Source organism: Prionailurus bengalensis, chromosome B1 (assembly GCF_016509475.1).
Source record: "Prionailurus bengalensis isolate Pbe53 chromosome B1, Fcat_Pben_1.1_paternal_pri, whole genome shotgun sequence".
Lineage (NCBI taxonomy): Eukaryota > Metazoa > Chordata > Mammalia > Carnivora > Felidae > Prionailurus > Prionailurus bengalensis.
The window spans coordinates 70745943-70765896 of NC_057344.1; the positions used below are offsets into that span (position 1 = coordinate 70745943).

Genomic DNA, 19954 nt, shown 5'->3' on the forward strand with positions numbered 1-19954 from the left:
TACAAGCTTTGACCCTGACTTTACTATTGAAATTTCCTTATCATTTGTCGATAATGATCTCCTAGTCACCAAATCAAATCATCTTTTTCTCAGATCAAGCTCTCCTAGCTTCTCTAAATTTATTAATAAAAACCTTGCATCTTGAAATTCTCTCTCTTTCTCTCGCTTTCTTGGTATTAGGCTTGTTCTCCTCCAATCTCTTCTCCACATTGCTGCCAATGTAAAATCATACCATCTTGGTACTTTTCCTCTCCCTCTAATTACCTTTCACTGTCTTACCATTTTTTTTTTCACATCCCAAATTAAAAAGGCATTCTCCAAGGACCTGTCTTCCAATTGTTTGTCCTTCTCTTTTTACATCTTGTCTCTCAGTGGTCTCACTCCTTTTAACAAGGTCAAATTCAACTTGTTATGTATGCTTCCCACAAGTTCACTGGCAAGTCTTCTGTCTCCCTTTATCTATTTATTTACTGAACAAATGCATACTGTAAACATTTGATGTGATGAGCATGGGGTTGGGTTTAGAAAATGCTACAGCACACAAGATAGATACAGTCTACCTTCGCTGGAATTGATAGCTTAGCTCCCATCCCTCACCCTCCAGTAACACCCACTGGAAAATGTCTAATTCTCTATCATTCAACTATATAAACAAGCAGGAAAAAACCCCGAAAATTGTATCCTAAAAATCATGTGTTTGTGTTGATTTTTTCCTTTCTGCTCCTGGCACCGTAAGTCTTGTCATCATCGATGTTCTATATTTCAGAATAATTAATTCATTATTCGTCTTTGTCCTGTTTATGACATTTCTAGTCATCTCCATTTTATTCTACATCATCCATTCCACATTCACCATGTATTTTTGAGAACCAACTATACACTGTTCTAGGAATTGGGGAAACGACATTAAGTGTGACAGGTCAGGTCCCTACTTACAGGAAGCTTGTATTGTATACTTCATATGTGTTTCTTACACCTTCACCTTCATTTTCCTTCTTCCTGGTTCTGCCAAGCTGAACTGTCCCCACCTCCTCTCTCCCTCCTTCAGTTCATACTCTTGTCATCTTAGTCTTCCTAAAACACATCACAGAAGAGACATTCTCCAATTGTTTTTCTTTGTCCTTTACAGTCTATGTCTTTGTGATCTCACCCCTTTTAATAAGGTCAAATTCAACTTCTTGTACATGTTTCCCAAATCTGAACCATCATCAAAGTTGTCTCCCTTTATCTGCTTATTTACTGAGAAAATATGTACTGTAAATATATTGTATCTTACTAAGCAGCAAATATACTGATTACTCTGTGTATATATGTATATATATACATATATTCACACGTAGTGTATATATATATATATAATAAATATACTGCATATGATTCTTTTTTAAATCATGTATTTTTAAGATTATTTCATATTTATTTCCTTGCCAGTATAATTTTTAATTAAAATGTTTAATTCTTGGGGCACCTGGGTGGGCCAGCCAGTTAAGTGTCTGACCTAGGCTAAGATCATGATCTCGTGATTTGTGAGTTTGAGCCCTGCATCAGGCTCTGTGCTGACAGCTCAGAGCCTGGAGCCTGCTTTGCATTCTGTGTCTCCCTCTCTCTCTGCCCCTCTCCCGCTCACACTCTGTCTCTCTCTTTCAAAAATAAATAAACATTAAAAACCATTTTTTAAAAAAGTGTCTCTTGACCTCCCTACTTAATATATTCCATGCTCTAATCAATGTTGATATTTAACGATTCACTAATCATGTGCCAGGATTTTACTTGCATTCTTCTTTAGCATAAAATTCACCAATTCCATAAGGCAAGTGTTCATGTATTAAAATAAAGCCCATCTTTTCATAATGTGAAGATCACTCCGGAATTCTTTTCCTTAATCCCCAGCATACAAATGGTTACCAACACTGCCCCTTTGACTTCTCAAAGCTGTACTCTTCAGTTGCCCCTGGCATTGACTTAATATGGCCCTCAACCATATATTGACTGGATTGCCGAAATAACTTCCCAAATAGCCCCCTTTATAATAAATCTCTCTTTTTTTAATGTTTATTTTTGAGAAAGAGAGAGAGAGACAGCATGCGAGCAGGGGAGGGGCAGAGAGAGAGCAAGACACAGAATCCAAAGCAGGCTCCAGGCTCTGAGCTGTCAGCATAGAGCCAGACGCCGGGCTCGAACTCACAACCGTGAGATCGTGACCTGAGTCGAAGTCAGACACTTAACCAACTGAGCCTGACCCACCCAGGCGCCCCATAATAAATCTCTTTCTTATCATGGCAGACATAACCCTCCTGTGTAAAATCCATCATTGTCTCCCCATTGCTTAGACAATAACTGACATAATATTGCTCAGGTGTTACCTGCTCTGAGTGGTACATGCCCCTCCTACATGTGATTCTAAAGCAATCTGCATTTCTGCATGTTAGCCTGAGTTATAATTGTCTGTCTTTGCCCATGAACTCTGGGCTAACTGAAGGCAGAGAATGCAGTGCTGTTTATCTCACATACTTGGCACACAGCGGGGACTTGAAAAATGTCATGTAATAAAATACCAATTCTTCCATGAAGGGGGTCCTGCTTACCATCAACTGAATATGATTTTCCCTCATAATGAACCTCATCAACACTCTGCCTTTACCTCCCTCGTGGGAGGTACAGTATGAGGTCCAGTATGTTTGGGTGAGTGTGTGTTTGTGCATGTTATTTGTCTGTGGGGGTGGGGTGGGGTTTTGTGACCTCCTTGAGAGCAGGGTTCAGTGTGAGAACAAAATAAGAATACCTGAATTGGAGTCAAGTTTCAACTTCCCTTGGTCATCTGGTAGAGGGATCACAGAACCTGAGCCGGTTTACTAGCCTTTTCAATGAGGATATTAATTTATTCTGCCTCACTTAGAGGAATGGTTTAAAGTTTAAATGAGAGACTATGAAGAGAAGTGCCAGGGAAAACAGAAGTGTTTAAATAAATTGCTAATGACAAAAAATCCAAGGATAGGGATTTTTGTATTCTTTACAACACTCAATTCAGGAATTTTCACAAGCGTATCGTTAAATATTTGTCAAACAAAGATGTGATCTGAGCCAACTGGATAACAAAAATATAAAAGAGCTTTCTCTGATGGAATCTCACTTCTGTTGGTCCTGGGGTAGTCATGTCAGGAGAATATTTTCATACTTTACTATCATATTGCAAAATAAGTAGTATTCATTTAAAATTACCTGTGAAATTTAGGCTCTCGGTTCTCATAATAGATAAACAAAAACACCATCATCATTACTATGAGAAGACGATCCTTGGAGTATCTGTGAAATTTTATTATTCTAAGCTTCAAAATATATTTGATATACGGAGAAGTTGCACCGAGAGAGAAAGTTCCTAACCTTAAAAAATAAATAGCACAGATGCTTCTGGAAAGCTAAACGAAAGAAGTGAACTTCTTTGTCTTGGACATATGTCCAGTAATACATTGTGCACGTGACAATATCCTCAGGTATTCTCACAATCTCAAATGTCTTACTTATATAATCTGATGGACCTGTTCAAGCCTGGGAACTTACCATAAACAGCAAGTATTCCTTCAAAAAATGTAATTCTGGTACCATAATGGCACACGTAACATTTGCTTTCCATGTAAAAATGTGGGGAAATATTAAAAATGAAACTACTTCCTTTTTTCTTTCCTCTCTTTTTGGAAAATTCAAGTAAATACAATAGACTTTTTTCAAAATCAAATGGAGTAACACTATCTACTTTCCATTAATGGGATTATTTTAAAGCATACATTATCTATGGGAGAACCTTCTTTTACTGTCACTTGACGAGAGGGAGCTCCCACGTGGGAGCTGGAAGTTAGCACCTCTTACCAAACTCTCATCTCTTCAAAAGCCTACCTCTCTCTCCATCCACTCCTGCTCCTTAGAGGCCAGCACGGTTCCTACCAAAGACACCCAGTATATAGCTATTGCATGAAACACTAAATGATTCAAAGAAAATGTGAAGAATAATACACCACAATGACATTTTCTATAAATTGCCTCACTGATGATTTTTCCTTTAGCCCTGCCACAAATCTTTGCTATGATAAATTGCTTCTCCTTTGCATATATTTTGAGCCCATTTTTCATATAAATATTAAATGTGATGCAGCATCATCACCCAGGAGTAGAAGACTATGAAGTTGTAATAATATATTGTTTCTTTCCCCTCTCACAAACATTTATTTTTCCTGACCTTCGTGTTACGTTTGCTGAGTGAGGTGAAATGTCGTAAGTTTATTGCTGTAGCCCATATTATATGCAGCTTTAAAAAATCTATAACATTTATTCTGGCTTCATTCATCATCGGGGATAGCAAGCAATAGTAGAACTGGCAGTAATAGGCAATAACTCTTATGTGAATTTTAATGATGGGTTCTGGACACATAAACGAAAGAGAATTACCTCTGTTTATGTAAGATGCTATTTCACAAAAGATAGTCCCATTCTTCTTCCTCGGACATGTATTTCCTCCTCATAAATACACAGAGCTCTACTCTCTGCTCTATGTAAATTCTGGGCACCGCATGCCCTGATACAATTTGAATATTGTGGATAAAGAGCGCCAGGACGAATTTCTGGAGGCCTGGCATCGAATCCCAGCTGTGACACCAGCCAGCTGTGTGCTTCTGGCAAATTGCAGCTTTCAAATGTCTCAGTGCCCTCAGAGGTCCCATCGAGCTCAAACCTGGGCCTGTACGGCCGAACATCAAAGAGAGAAATTGTACAAAACATCAGGTAGTACCTACTTATTATTCATCGCAAACTTAACTCCTGCAAAAATCGAGTGTGAGATAGGATAACTTTTTGTGGATTAAATTCTAGCATTCGCTGCAAGTTTATCAGTCTTTCTCTCTTTTACTCTTTCTTCTTTTCATATTTATCGTACTTTCCGTTTATCCCGTTTGTTCCTTCAATTTTTTGCTTTTCTATTTCATGTCTATCTCGGTTCCACAGCCACTCTTGATCTTGATGTCTAAAGAAATATCAAGTCTCTTAGTGTCTGATTGTAATTAGAAACTACAAAATGGAAGGACTACATTTTTTCCAAATATAGATTTGATGATATTTCAGTACAAATAAACATTTTAGCTTTTGTGATAAAAGTCTTTTAAAAAAATTGAAAACTTTTCAAATAACTAGGAGGTTTCAACTTAAAAGAATCTTCCTTTAGGTGACGTGCAAAAAAGGAAAAGAGAACTTTATTGCCTTTACCTGTCTGGATGCTCTCAAATTAGATCTGATAACTTTCTTGCTTTTGGATGGTTCAAAGTGTTTCTGAAGCTTTCACAAGACTTTCTTGCTCCCCCGTTTTTTGGCAAGTGAGAGGGTTATATGCCTCACTTATATGCCTCAGCGTTTATACGTTAACTCATAAAGGTTTATTAAACGAAGAAAAAGGTTTTGAATATCATATAACAAGCAATTATGTAAATGTACTAAGAAATGCTCTGGGCCATTAGCCTACATTCCTAAATTGCTAAGTAATTGGAGGCCTTAACTTTAGCACAGTGGACTCACTCACACTTGATGCACTGGTCCTGATAAAATGATGACCGAATGTTTGTTAAGGGAACATGGCGCTTTGCTCTAACATTGTCCAAAGGTCTGCTTCATTGTTATACTCACGTCAAAAAGAGGAGCAAGAACAGAACGAATGGTGTGAAGAGTTTCCTCGAGAAAAGATTAGTAAGGTACTTATATTTGGGCCCTTACATGTCTTAGTAACATAAATAAAATGTTTATTACTCAAAAATAATAGGAATAGACTCTTACACAAATTTAAATGAGTATATTCAATAAAAAGCTATCATTCCCCTTCACTCCTACTTTTCTCAAAAGCAACCCCTATTAACAACCCCTTGGCATGTATACTTCCATACCTTTAGTTCTGGTTGGAGTTGATTTTGTCTGTTTCTGATTTTGTTATGTTTTTAATTAACGAGAGCACAGAACAATTGTCCTGTGACTGGCTTTGACATTTGACAAAGAAATTACCATGTTGATAGAGGCTTAGCTCATTCTTTGAAACTACTCCCTAGCATTCTCTGGTTTGGACATATCACCATTTCATCAATATTACCTAACTAAGATATGTAGACTGTCATTTACAATCTAAATATAGTATTTTTAGCACTGCTAGGAATTTACCCAAGGGATACAGGAGTAATGATGCATAGGGGCACTTGTACCCCAATATTTATAGCAGCACTCTCAACAATAGCCAAATTATGAAAAGAGCCTAAATGTCCATCAACTGATGAATGGATAAAGAAATTGTGGTTTATATACACAATGGAGTACTACGTGGCAATGAGAAAGAATGAAATATGGCCCTTTGTAGCAACGTGGATGGAACTGGAGAGTGTGATGCTAAGTGAAATAAGCCATATAGAGAAAGACAGATACCATATGGTTTCACTCTTATGTGGATCCTGAGAAACTTAACAGAAACCCATGGGGGAGGGGAAGGAAAAAAACAAAAGAGGTTAGAGTGGAAGAGAGCCAAAGCAAAAGAGACTCTTAAAAACTGAGAACAAACTGAGGGTTGATGGGGGGTGGGTGATGGTTATTGGGTGATGGGTATTGAGGAGGGCACCTTTTGGGATGAGCACTGGGTGTTGTATGGAAACCAATTTGACAATAAACTTCATATATTGAAAATAAATAAATAAATAAATAAATAAATAAATAAATAAATAAATCTAGTATTTTTGCTATTATAAATAAGGCTGCAGCAAACATGTCTGTAGGTTCACCCTTGTGCACCTGTGCTAATATTTTTGCAGGACAGATTATTAAAAGTGGAATTACTAATAGTCTTTTCCCCTTAGCTAGAACAAATAATACTAAAATATATATGGAACTATAAAAGACTCTGAATAGCTAAAGCAATCTTGAGAAAGAATAACAAAGCTGGAGGTAACACAATGCCAGATTTCAAGATACACTACAAAGCTGCAGCAATCAAAAAGTATGGTACTAACACAAAAAATAGACACATAGATCAATGGAATAGAATAGAGAGCCCAGAAATAAACCAACACTTGTATGGCCAATTAATCTATGACAAAAGAGGGAAGAATATACAAAGAAAAAAAGGCAGTCTCTTCAAAAAATGGTGCTGAGAAAATTGGTCAGCTACATAAAAAAGAATGAAAATGGACCACTTTCTTACACGATACACAAAAATAAACTCAAAATGGATTAAAGACCTAAATGTGAGACAAGAAACCATAAATCTCCTAAAAGAAAACACAGGCAGTAATTTCCATGACATCAAACTCAGCAACATTCTTCTAGATATGTCTCCTCAGGTGAGCAAAACAAAGACAAAAATAAACTTTCGGGACTACCCCAGAATTAAGAGTTTTGCACAGTGAAGAAAACCATCAACAGAACAATAATGGCAACCTAATGAGTTGGAAAAGATATTTTTGCATATGATATATCCAAGGAGGGGTTAATATCCAAAATATAAAAGGAATTTATATGGCTCCATGCCATAAAAGCAAATAATCCAATTAAAAATGTACAGAGGGCCTGAATAGGCATTTTTCCAAAGAAGACTTACAGAAATGCAAATCAAAGCCACAATAAGATATCCCCTTACACCTGTCAGAATGGCTAGAAACAAAAAGACAAGAAATAAGTGCTGGCAAGGATGTGAAGAAAATAGAATTCTTGTGCACTGTGGGTGGGAACTGAAATTGGTGCAGCCACTGGGGAAAACAGTATGGAGGTTCCTCAAAAAACTAAAAATAGAAATACCAAATGATCCAGTTATTCCACTGCTGGGTATTTACCCAAAGAAAATGAAAACCCTAATTCAAAAAGGTATATGCTGCCCTATGTTTATTATAACATTATTTATATCATCTATATACACTATTTACAACCATTATTTATTTCCATTATTTATAGCCAAGATATGAAAAAAATCCAAGCGTCCTTTGATAGATGAATGGATAAAGAAGATGTGGTGTATACACACACACACACATATGTACATAATAATTTATATGTATACACACACACACACACACACACACACACACAATGGAGTATTATTCCCTCATAAAAAAATGGTAAGAGGCACCTGGGTGGCTCAGTTGGTTAAGCATCTGATTCTTGATCTTGGCTCAGGTCATGATGTCACAGTCGTGAAATTGGGATTCTCACTCCCTTTCTCTGCCTCTCCCTTGCTCTCTCTCTCAAAAATAAATGAATAAACTTTTTGTAAAAAAATTGATGGGATCTTGCCATTTGTGACAACATGCATGGGCCTAGAGGGTAATATACTAAACGAAACAAGTTAGAGAAAGACAAATACCACGTGATTTCACCTACATGCAGACTATAAAAAACACCATGAATAAGCAAATAACAAAAAGCAGAATCAGTCTTATAAATACAGAGAACAAACCAAAGTGGATAGGCAAAAGGAGTGAAGGAGAGAGATACTGGCTTCCATCTATGGAAAGAATAAGTCATGGGGACATACGGCACAGCATAGGGAATTTAGCCAATGGTATTCTATCAGTATTGTATGGTGACTGATGGTAGCTACACTTGTAATGAGCAGAGCAGAACATATAGACTCATCAAATGACTATGTTGTACACCTGAAACTAATGGAATATATGGGTCAACTATTCTTCAATAAAAAAGAAAAAGAAAAAGAAAGTGGGATTGTTTGAACGTTATGCTGGGTAAAATGTGATCAATGCCATCAAATCACGCAAATACAGTGTACTGATTCACATTTCTGTCAACAAAACAAGATAAATTCTAATTTTTTGGTGTTCTTCACCAGTAGCCAATATTTTTTACCCCTTTAGTTTTTTATTCTAATCTAACATGTGATAATAGCATTTTACTTTGTTTTAAAAATGACAACTTGAATTTTGTTTAACCTAATTAAACATATGGGACCTAATATACACATTTTACAAATTAAAAAACTTGAAAACAAAGTAAGTAATTTTCTAAGATTAACACCTGTAGAAAATGATACATTGGGAGGTAAATCCAGGCAGCTGGACTCTGATCTTGCCCTTCTAACTACTGTACTACACATTTTCTGGTAAATAAGAAAATGTGGATTTCCATCATTAGTGAGAAAGTGCATTTATTTTTATATAGTCCTCTTTTAATGATCTACTCCTTTATTTTGCATATTTTTTACTATCAGATTACCACTTAAATTTTGATATGTTTAATTGCCTATTTATGTAAAGTCTTATTTTTTTTCTTCCTTTCCCTTTTGTCTTTCACTTTGTATATAATGATATTTGTAACCAAATTCTCAGTGTTTTCCTTGATGATTCCTGGATTTTGTGTCTTGTGTAATAAGGACTTGCCATCCTAAATTTTTCAAAATTTTTAATGTGTGATTTCATAATTATTTCAGTCATAACTAATTCTTTGAATTTATTAATATTTGGATTTTATGTAAGGCAGAAATCTAACTTTGTTTCCACATGGACGTTCAATTTTTCAACTCCTTTAATTTAACTTTATTGATTTCCCCTCAATTTTAAAATGGTACCTTTATCATACCCAAGTTCTCTTTTTGCTTAGGTCTATTTCTCAAAAGGGAAACGAGTGTTTTAATTACTCCTTTAAAAATAACTATTTTCAGGGGCGCCTCGGTGGCTCGTTCAGTTATGCGACTGACTTCAGCTCAGGTCATGATCTGGCGGTTTCTGAGTTCAAGCCCCACCATCAGGCTCTGTGCTGACAGCCCAGAGCCTGGAACCTGCTTCAGATTCTGTGTCTCCCTCTGTCTCTGCCCCTCCCCTGCGCATGCTGTCTCTCAAAAGTAAATGAATGTTAAAAAAAATTTTTTTTAAATAATAAAATAAAATTACTATTTTAAATAGTTTTCAGTGTAATTTTGCAAAGCTTTCCTACCTATTGATTTACATTTTCTTCTTCCAAATTTCGGTTAGAATTGGATTGAAATACACATTAATTGGCAGAGATTAACATTTACAACCCCATTAACTGTATAGCCAATCTCTATCGACTCAGAACTCTTTTATGATTTTCGGTAAAACTTTATACTTTTATTCATATCTTGCACACTTCTTATTAGGTTTATCCCTAGATACCTTGTAGCTTTATTACTGTTGTTTTCAGAAAATTTTTCTTTATAATTCTATTTTCGGTACTGCTAGTAGATAGGAAAGCTATTGGCTTTAAAATGATACTTTTATACCTAGTGATAATATTGAATGCTTTTATCAGTTCAATGAGCTTTTGGGTTGATTCTCTGAGATTTTTCTATGCAGAAAAGCTATTATTTTTTAAGAATTTTACTCAACTCACCTTTGGACCAACCTACTTTGAAATATCATTTCTCCTTATTTTTTTATTTGTTACACTTTTTAAGTTAATAATAAATTAAAAAGTATACACCATTATCTGGTTTCCATGCAATGAAAATTGAGTGAGAATCTGAATAATCATTTGATACCTTTGATCGATGTATATAATTAAACTGTTTTATAGAGTTCATAATTCTTTCTTGCCATTAATATACTGGCTTTTAAAAAGCCCACATACTGTATGAATAATTGCCTCAACTTTCCATTTCACTGTGCAGTCCATAGAAAATGAAAAAGATAGGAGAAAACATAATACAAGTCATATAACGTCAATATTTAGTCACTGTCAATATGGTTCTAAAATTATTCATAACCTACTCCCAGCATACCATAGATGCAATAAGGCAAAAGAAAGATTAATTAGCCAAGCAATAGTTCTCCATTAGTAAGAGTCAGAAGATAAAGAAAACTATTCACAGCCATGAAAGCAAGGGGACAACAAACGAATAGCTGAAAAGAGGCATTCAGGAAAGACAACACAAAAACTCAGTGTAAATGAGTATTGCAATAACTAATTTCTATGAAAAACAAAGCTGGAAAAAAGAAATGAGTAGATGACAGCTAATTGCAAAGAAAAATATTAATATTGTATATATTTTATGCTTACACCATACGTTATTTCAGCTGCACATGATTCCTGAAAATAGGCACATATGAATTCAGTTAAAGCCATCATTTCAAAGATACTTAAATGAATAGATGTCTTGTTCTGGAGAACACATGCAATTTTGTACATAAATCACAAAGTAAATTGAAGATTTGGCAATTTTAAGGTGGCTAAATGAAATACAAATGGAGAAAACATAAAGCAGAAACAAGAATCTATCCTGGAGTCTGAACTCCAGTTGGTGGCCTGCCTTTTTCAGAGTCACTAGATTGTTGCCAGGTCCCTAATAGATTATGTTGTGAAAACAAAAAAACAAGGGAGGAACCAGAATTTCTAAAATAATTTCTTAAAGAATCAAAGAATATCTGCTTTTTTTAACGTTAAGAACAATGCTATAGGTCATACTTCAGTAAGGATAACAATGAACTTTTTATCAATAGGAACAGTGTAAGTAAGTAAGTAATGCAAAGTAAATCTTAGCACCAGTCAGGAAAACTAAGGCATACCTTCTGAACAAATATGTGCACCAAATGGCTGGCCTACTCCTATGAAATAGTTCCTTCCAGGGTAAAATAATAGAAAGCAGGGATGTAACCAGCCAAGGATGTAGTTTTATGAACGCTAATCATGCAGTGTCCAAAAATATTAAAGAAGGGAGAAACCTATATATATGTGTGTGTGAGCATAACTTTCTTTTATGCAACACATTTCATGCTCTCAAAGAATTTTAAGCAGTACTGGACCAAATGCAATCATAATCTAATTTGATAAGACTTTGCCAAATTATTTGTGAAGTCATACAGTATTTTTTCATAAGATAAAATTTCCCTTGGAGTAAATTGGTATATTATGTTGTATATTACTGTTGTACCATTGTATAACCAGAATCCATGCTTTAATGGAATAAAATAAACAAAGAAAAGATGAAGCCTTGAAAATAAGTAAAGTGAGTCTGATCTCTACATGGCCATTGTTCTTTGAAGTAAGATCTAACGCTTAGATAAGATATTATGTGCCAGAAACTCTTCTTAGGGCTCACATATATCAAGTCATTTAATCCTCCCAACAAACTGGCATTCTGAAAGCTTAACTTTCTCAAGTTCACACAGCTAGTGGGAGTAGAGCTAGAGTTTAAACCCAGATAGTCTGAAACTAACTAGAAATGTCTCACAAGAAAAGGGGGGAAACATACTATAATAGATGAGAAAATGAATTCCAGAGTGGTGATATCTTAGGTCAAATAGGTATTAAGGAAAATAATCTCTCCAGCTGTTTATTTAAAGTTATTTTCTAATATATATTCTTAAGGTATGGACTTCTACTGTGTGGTGTGTGTGTGTGTGTGTGTGTGTGTGTGTGTGTGTGTGCGCACTTAAATGCTACCCTATGGCATGCATCCAAAATAGGTTAAATAATGCAGCTAGAAATTTTATTTATAGATTTTTATAATTTGTAGGTTCTATCTTTACTGTAATTTTTTTCTACTAACAAGTCACAAGAAAATAACTCTAGGGTAACAAACTAAATGAAGATAAGTATTTATATATGAATTTAGTTACATAAGCAGGGTTTCTTAAAAACTTGAATTTCCTTAATAGATATATTATTTTCTTTTCTGTATTTCTACATCCAGAACAAAATTAAATGGAGCATGGCAAGAATCGCCTGAGGTAATCACCATAACCACATCAAATAATTAAGCAAAGTCTTATGAATTTGATCTCTCTAAACAATTGCCACAAGTGGTTTAATTTTTATAAATATAACATACCCCCTGGGGGCACTGACACACTTATATACAACTCCTTTGCTTTCTGTAATGCTCAGGTACTAAAACCTAAGGTATTTTTTTTTTAATTTTTTTTTAACATTTATTTATTTTTGAGACAGAGACAGAGCATGAACAGGGGAGGGGCAGAGAGAGAGGGAGACACAGAAGTCTGAAACAGTCTCCAGGCTCTGAGCCATCAGCACAGAGCCGACGCGGGACTCGAACTCACAGACCGCGAGATCATGACCTGAGCCGAAGTCGGACGCTTAACCGACTGAGCCACCCAGGCGCCCCAGGCATTTTTAAAAATATATGTAAGTCCTTGTTTGTTTATGTCCACATTACTCTGGAAAAGTTTTTAAGAAACATATAATTTATTTTTTTTAATTTTTTAACGTTTATTTATTTTTGAGACAGAGAGACAGAGAATGAACGGGGGAGGGTCAGAGAGAGAGGGAGATGCAGAATCCGAAGCAGGCTCCAGGCTCTGAGCCATCAGCCTAGAGCCCGACCGGGGCTCGAACTCACAGACCGCGAGATTGTGACCTGAGTTGAAGTCGGACGCTTAACCGACTGAGCCACCCAGGAGCCCCAAGAAACATATAATTTAAGTATGGAAATAATCTGAGTGCTCATTGATTGGTGAATGGATAAGAAGATGTGATATATTGAGATATATATATATATATATATGTGTGTGTGTGTGTGTGTGTGTGTGTGTGTGTGTGTATCCATCCAATGGAATATTATTCAGCCATAAAAAATAGAAAGACATCTTTCCATTTGCAATGACAAGAATGGAGATAGATACTGTAATTCTAAGTGGAGGAAGTCAGTCAGAGAAAGACCAGTACCATATCATTTCACTCACATGTGGAACTTAAGAAACAAAACCGAGGAAAGGGAAAAAAAAAAGAGAAGCAAATCAAGAAACAAACTCTTTTTTTTTTTTTCGGAGTAGGCTCCACACCCAGTGTAGAACCCAACATGGGGCTTGAACTCAAGATCCAGGGATCAAGACATGAGCTGAGACCAAGAGTCAGATGTTTAACTGACTAAGCCACCCAGGTGCCCCAAGAAACAGACTCTTAACTACAGAGAACAAACTTCTGGTTATCAGAGAGGAGGTGGTGATTGAATGGGGGAAATAGGTGGTGGGGATTAGGGAGGGCACTCGTGATGAGCACAGGGTGCCATATGGAAATGTTAAATCACTATATTTTACACCTGAAACTAATATTACACTCTATGTTAACTAACTGGAATTAAAATAAAAACTTAAATCAACGATAAACAAACAAACAAACTGTATCTTTTTGAAAAGCCCACATTCAGGGAGAGCATTTTTCTTCTTTTAGAAGGTTCATAACCAGACTGATCTGAATCTGAATAAAATCTCTGCTGCCTTCTCAGCATTGGTCAGAACAGAGTTCCAACTTAGTTTTTGCCACCTTACACCTGGGTTAGCCATGAAGCTGCAGAAAAGGTAAAGGTCAATAATAATAAACATTTAAATGGGAGTGTATGACTTTGCAATACTTCATCCTTGAACGAGCAAGGCTCAATTTTGCTTGTGCTTCCGCTCTACATTCTAGTTTTCATGGCAACATATCCCCAATATCTAATCAAAGTTAAAAGACATACTTACTCAAAACTCCCAAAAAAGTCATATGGGCAAAGAAATGTAAGGCTTCATGAGGGGATTCTAAATGTAGAAGCCTTTTTTGATACATCAAAATGTTCCTAATCTCCTCTGTACCATTATTGGTAGAAATAAGCATGTGTTTGAAAACAGACTGGATGGAGAATGTCTGCCTTATTTCTAATACTAAGTTAAATTATCTATTAAATGGAGAAAAAAATTAGCCCAAATTCCCTGAATTTTTAAAGAGATCTTATGATATATGTAAGATATAAAAAGATAGTTTTTTTTCCATTCAGGAAACATGTATTATAGTAAAAATACTACTGAATTGGAGCCAGACCACATAACATCCATTATAGTTTTGATAATTCACTTAACGTTTTAAGGTGGCCGTGGCTGTAAAATGCTGGGGCACACTGACACAAAGAGGCCCCAGTGGAAATCAGAGAAGTACTTGCCTGAGATCTTAAAAAAATAAATTAAAGCAAACAGAAGGTTAAAAAGACAAATTAAGTACTAACTACAGTGTCTGATAAATGGCAAGTACCTAAAAATTGTAAAGTAGTTTTAATTTGGCTGTTGTTTTGTCATTATTGTTGTTTTGTTGCTGAGACCCACTTGATTTCAACCATTCCTTTCAATTTAGATTCAATAATGGGAGATTCCATGACACACTTGAGAACATGCAAGTCTATGAGTATAGGACTTAATGACTCTACTTACATTAGAATAAGAAATAACTGAAAATTGGGGGCAGCTGCAAATGTTTTGTTTCTTAATATTCCTAAACAAGGATCCTAAAAATGTCTTCTACTATATTAAAACTTTTTTTTTTCAGTATTTTTATAGCATGCTGTGTTGGTTTTCATTTTCAGCAATCTGAGTAACTCAATAGTCAAAGAAACCTCTTCTTTTCCCCCTAACGTAATGTTATATATGCAGAGCTGAGTCCACAAGAAAGAAAACTCACAAAAATAATAGGGAGAAGCCGGTGGGACATTGAGCCCTGACTGTCCCTCAGGGTTTCTTAAAACTTTCCATTTAATGGCTCGTGAGTGGAATCTAAGACTTTGGAGAGGCACCTGGGTGGGTCAGTCGGTTAAGAGTCCGACTCTTGATTTTGGCTCAATCTCATGGTTCCTGAGGTCCAGCCAGGGCATTGGGTTCTGCACTGACAGCACAGAACCTGTTTGGGATTTTCTCTCTGTCTCTTCCTCTGCCCCTTGCCCGGCTCACTCATGCTCACTCTCTCTCTCTCTCTCTCTCCCTCTCCCTCTCCCTCTCTCTCAAAATAAATAAGCATTTAAAAAAATAGACTTTGGAAACTCCTCAGGGTGAGAACTTGGTATAAAGTAGTGAAAGAATCGTTGGTTGGCAAAGGGATGGAACAGGGAAACTTCTTTTACCTGGCTTTACTCTCAGGAGAAAAACAAAGTAGGCCTGAGAATTCACAACCACAGGCTACACAACCCAACATTTTTGCAGTTTCAACTTACAGTTGGAAAACACATCCCTGGAAATTAAATTAAAGTGATTCTGGGTTGAGCTCCAATCTAAGCAGAAGCAAATAAACACATATTCTCCCTAAAAAAAGTGTAACCTCAACCCAGGACCCTTGGAATTCCAACAATATTTGAGTATCATTTGTGGTACTCAAATATGAGTTCAAAATGAAGCAAGCAAGCAAGCAAGCAAGCAAGCAAGAAAGAAAAAAGGAAGGGGAAGGGAAAGGGAAAGGGAAAGGGAATGGGAATGGGGAAGGGGAAGGGGAAGGGGAAGGGGAAGGGGAAGGGGAAGGAGAAGGGAAGGGAAGGGAAGGGAAGGGAAGGGAAGGGAAGGGAAGGGAAGGGAAGGGAAGGGAAGGGAAGGGAAGGGAAGGGAAGGGAAGGGAAGGGAAAGGGAAGGCTCAGAGCCTGGGGCCTGCTTCAGATTCTGTGTCTTCCTCTCTCTCTGCCCCTCCCCTGCTCACACTCTGTCTCTCTCTCTCTCAAAATAAATAAACATTTAAAAAAATTAAAAAAATAATTAACTATATAAAAGCAAATAAAAGAGGATATTTAAATATGAACAAAAAGACATTAGGAGACAGTCATATTTGAAAGAAAAATAATTTCCATCATAGTAAATATGACTATTAAAAATTTAAATACAGTGTAAGAATTAAGCATCATATTAGATCAACCTGAAAGTGAATTAGTAAATGAGAAGTCCTACCAAGGGTCACCCAGAATCATCAAAACAAGCAAAGAGATAACATTAAACTGACTGGAGTTGCATCAGGAGAGAATAGAGAGGATTGGACAAAGACAATATAAAGAGGCAGGAAAATTTCTTTTAAAATTTATGAAAATACATATTTAAACCTATTTGATAAATTGACTTCTACAAAAATTACTGATGCTGCAGTATATAAAAAAAAATGAGAGGAAGCAAGCAGAAAAGAAAGATTTGCAATAAAGGGACATATATTATAATGGTAGCAGATGTCTCAACAGCAACAGGGAAACCCAGAAGACAGTAGAATAATACTTTCAAATAAGGACAGAAAATAAATTTCAAACTAGAATCCTATTCGTTCGTTTGCTAACATAAAAATCCTGTTAAGCTATCAAACACAAACCCCAAAAGAAGAAAAATAATTGCACCTAAGAGTAAAATCTAATAAAAGATGTGTGTAAAACTTATGGACTTGATTGAAAGGTAATAAAGAAGGCTTATATAAAGGTTTACCATTTTCACATACAAGAGGACTCAACATCATAAAGATGTCAAGTCTTCTTCAAAACAATCTATAATAAAAGCTAACTGTTATTAAGCACGCACTATGCAAATGATATTGTTCTAACTTATGTAGCACTCCAGCCCCCCCCCCCAAAAAGAGTAAGGTGCACAATTTTTCACCATTTTGATAGCTAATGCTGAGGAAATCAAAGTGGTTAAATAAACTGATCAAAATTGAAGAAGAATGAGATCCAATAAAAGTTTTGACAGAGATTTCCATGAAATTTGGCAAACTAACTAGACATTTTATGTTGAAGAGCAAAAGGTGAAGAAAAGCAGACATTTTTAGTTATTATTGGACCAATGGGTGAGTACAGCGAGCTTAGAAACAAGCCCATACTTATATATGGAAAATTACTGGAATAGAAGTGACATAGCAGCTAAAGGGAGAAAGAATAGGTTCTTCAGCCAGAAGCTTCTGAGATTAACCATGATTAAGCATGGGGAAAACATGAAGTTCCATCTCTACTGCACACACAGAGAAAAAACTTTATGTGAGCTAAAGAAAGAAATATAAAAATTAAAGCTTTTTAAGAACTGATGACATTATAGGGCCATATCTTTATAAACTGAATGTAGGAAAAAAAATGTCTTAAACAAGACATAAGATTCAAAATGAAAAGAAAAAAATATATTAATAAATTCAACAATTTTAAGAGTTTTTATAAAAATGTACATGAAAAATACCACAAAGAAAATAAAAAGGCAAACCATAATACTGGCCAAGGTATTTGCCACCTGTAAAAGTGAAAATTAATTAAAATCCTGTTTATATAGGGGTGCCTGGGTGGCTCAGTTGGTTAAGTGTCCAGCTTCGGCTCAGGTCATGATCTCATGGTTTGTGGGTTCGAGCCCCGCATCGGGCTCTGTGCTGACAGCTCAGAGCCTGGAGCCTGCTTTGGATTCTGTGTCTCCCTCTCTCTCTTGCTCTCACGCTGTCTCTCTTGCTCTCAAAAATAAATAAAACATTAAAAAAAAATTAAACCATAAAAATAAAATAAAATCCTGTTTATATAAAGAACTGTAAATCACTAAGAAAAAGAAGAGTAATCCATTATAAAATTAAGAATGACGTGAACAGACACTTCATTTAAAAAGGGACACAAGGGCGCCTGGGTGGCGCAGTCGGTTAAGCGTCCGACTTCAGCCAGGTCACGATCTCACGGCCCGTGAGTTCGAGCCCCGCGTCGGGCTCTGGGCTGATGGCTCGGAGCCTGGAGCCTGTTTCCGATTCTGTGTCTCCCTCTCTCTCTGCCCCTCCCCCGTTCATGCTCTGTCTCTCTCTGTCCCAAAAATAAAATAAAAACGTTGAAAAAAAAAATTAAAAAAAAAAAAGGGACACAAAAGGCTTACACAAAAATTTAAAAATTATCAGCCACACTGAAAATCAGGTAATACTCATCAAGACCAACTGAGTTAACTTGACTATCTACAAACTGGCAGAAGTGACACGTCTGATGATACCAAGAATTGATAAAAGATAAAAACCAGAACTCACATAACGGGAGTAGGCATGCGAAGTGATACAGACATGTTAAACAACTGAGTGAGATCAATTGTTAAAGAAGCATACACCAGTAATAATCTCTCTCTTAGGCATTTTCTCTGGAACAGGCACACCACACCAGGGACATGTAAAATATTTATGACCACTTTGTTTGTATTACCAAAACAATGAAAATTTCCTTCCAAACACCATCACATAATATAGACAATGGAATAGTACATAGCAGTCAAAAGGGCATTTTCATTTTTTTATTTCATTATTTTCATCTGGAACTACAAGTATAAATCTCAATACATACTACTGAGTAAGAGTAAACCAAGTTACAGAAGATTGATAATTTTCTTACATAAAGTTGAAGCAAACCATGCTCTTTTTAAAAAATAAAGGTACAAGAGGTAAAATTTAATGAGATTTCTAGAAATGAGAAATATCAATTTGAGATACCTACAGTGAGGGCATACAACCATGGAGGAAACTCAGGCATTTCAACCTTATTAGTAATGCTTTATTTCTTTAGCTGGGTGCGGTGAATAAGGATATTTGCTATCATATGCTGTATAACTTTTCATACATCTGATATATTTAGTAAAATGACGTAAATGAATAGCGGATGCTTTGGAGATCAGGACATATTAAAAAACTTGGTTACAGCCACCAAGGATCAGATGAGGGACAGAAAACACAGTATATCAATGTAAACCCACTAAAGTCTAAGCAGGGAGAGTTTAATGTCACTTGCAGAGTCCTAATTAGTGTTTTTTGTTGTTGTTCTCAACAAAGTAACAACAGGCTATGATGAGAAATAAATGCTGACTGGTTAATTAAATGCACTAGCAGGCCCAGTTTTCCTTCTCATGCAACATCGAACTCTCTCAAATTGTGCTTCAGAACAATCATAAATTACGTTGTCAAGTGACTTCTAGGCCACTCCACTTGCAAACAGTTCATCTGATAAATATCAAGGGGCTTTGTGTTAGAGAAATCTGAGATCCACTGTTCTGCAGAAGTCTCCATATTTTCTACTAATTATAAACTTGTTATATCAATGCCTCAATTTTAAAAACTCTCTAGCATCATAAAAGAATGAGTATGTATTATAAGAACTTAGGTTATTAATAATTAATTAATGACAACTCTAAACCTTCTGCTTTGGAAAAGGATTTCCTATGTCCTTGAATTCATATCTCCTTTCAGTATCTCTTTGACCTTACAATAG

The 19954-nt window shown here is 35.9% G+C and overlaps 1 protein-coding gene across 5 annotated transcripts in view; it reads right to left on the minus strand.

Moving 5' to 3' along the window:
- GRIA2 (glutamate ionotropic receptor AMPA type subunit 2) overlaps positions 1-19954 on the minus strand; it is a 160337-nt gene that overhangs the window by 83547 nt on the left and 56836 nt on the right. The window lies entirely within an intron of this gene.